The following is a 1,886-nucleotide window of genomic DNA, read 5'->3' on the forward strand; positions in this document are numbered from 1 at the left end:
AGGGCCCAGCCAGTCAAGAACTCTAACCGCCTGGGAATGCTTAACTCTAACCGTCCCCAGAATGCCTTGAGCCATGAGCCAATCAGATTTGTACCCGTGTCCTAATCTTGCTTGCTTGAACACCTGATTGCTGTAACTTTGTTTTTTACCTTTATAAGCCCTGTGCAATCGCAGCTCGGGGCTCCCTCCTAACCTCCGCTGTGTCGGTGGGTAGGACAAGGCCCGGGCTGGGGCCCACGAATAAAGCCTTGCCTTGCTTTTGCATTTCGGAAGTCTGAGTCTCGGTGGCCTTCTTGGTGGTCTCGCGACTTGGCATAACAGGTCCTTTTTAGCTCACATTCTTAAGAAAACTGGAAAGTAATTTCCAAGAGATGACTTTTTTGGTAGTTACTTAGAGATAAGACTCTCATAGACTTTCCTGCCTGGGCTAGCTTTGAACCACAATCCTCAGATCTCAGCCTCCTTAGTAGCTAGGATTATAGGCCTGAAATGGGACTTTAAGAGTCTCACAGGGACTTTTCTGCCTCAGCTGACTTTAAACTCCGATCCTCAGATCCTCAGATCTCAGCCTGGATACTCTTAGAAATTCAAGGGATAACTCAGTGTAATTCCTTAGAAAGGCAAAGTCAAAATTTAGCAAAATAAAACACCAGGAAAACAAGTACTTGAAAGGGTAGGGTGGGGGTCAAGGGGAAAAGGTTGGACAAATGAAGAGGAAAAACCGGGGAGAATTAAGTCAAGAATGCAATGTATATCCTACAAAATTAAGAGTGAAGAAAGGGGTGTGTAGGGATGGGTGAGAATGTTGAAAGAGGTGACATTGCTCAAGGTATATTGTATGCATAAACTGCTTTGTACAACTACTTAAAGATAATTTTTATTTTTATTATAAAAGATAATGTAGAGAGGGGTTACAGTTACATAAGTCGGGTAAAGAGCACATTTCATATATATTGTCAGTCTTGGAGCTTGAACTCAGGGCCTGGGCACTGTCCTTGAGCTCTTTTTGCTCAAGACTAGCACTTCACCACTTTGAGCCACAGTGCCACTTCTGGTTCTCTGGTGGTTACTTGGAGATGAGTCTCACAGGTTTTCCTGCCCAGGCTGGCTTTGAACTGCAATCCTCAGATCTCAGCCTCCTGAGTAGCTAGGATTATAGACATGAGACACCAAAACCTGGCTTAAAGATGATTTTTTTTAATGGCAATCATTTTGAGTTTCTTTAAGAGCCTTGAGAGACATATTCTCGAAATTAAGGAACCTAGATAAACAAAGTTAAAAGATTTATCACATTTGGTTTGGGCATACAATTCATTTCATTTTCTATAATATATAATTGCTACATTTCTATTATAAGCAAAAGAATGAAATATTATAATGAAATACATTTGTAAATTTAGTGAATAACTATTCTTACATCCTCTTAAGCAATATGCTCAGAAATATTACATTTTCAGTAGCTCATTTGTATAGGGTGGCGACTTGACTAGATTTAAATATTATTTGACAAATGTTATATGACCTTTCCTTTGAAGATCAAATCCCCTCAAATTGCAAACATTCGTGATGACCCATAGAATAAATCCAGGGGCTGGGAATATGGCCTAGTGGTAGAGTGCTTGCCTCACATACATGAAGCCCTGGGTTCGATTCCTCAGCACCACATATATAGAAAAGGTCAGAAGTGGCACTGTGGCTCAAGTGGTAGAGTGCTAGCCTTGAGCAAACAGAAACCAAGGACAGTGTTCAGGCCCTGAGTTCAAGCTCCAGGACTGGCAAAAAGGAAAACAAAACAAAAGGACCAAAAAAAAAAGAATAAATCCAGTTACTTTTGTTTCAGGTTCAGAACATATCTGTAAGTATGCATGTGTATATAGAAGTATATG

This window comes from Perognathus longimembris, chromosome 28 (genome assembly GCF_023159225.1).
Source record: "Perognathus longimembris pacificus isolate PPM17 chromosome 28, ASM2315922v1, whole genome shotgun sequence".
Taxonomy (NCBI): domain Eukaryota; kingdom Metazoa; phylum Chordata; class Mammalia; order Rodentia; family Heteromyidae; genus Perognathus; species Perognathus longimembris.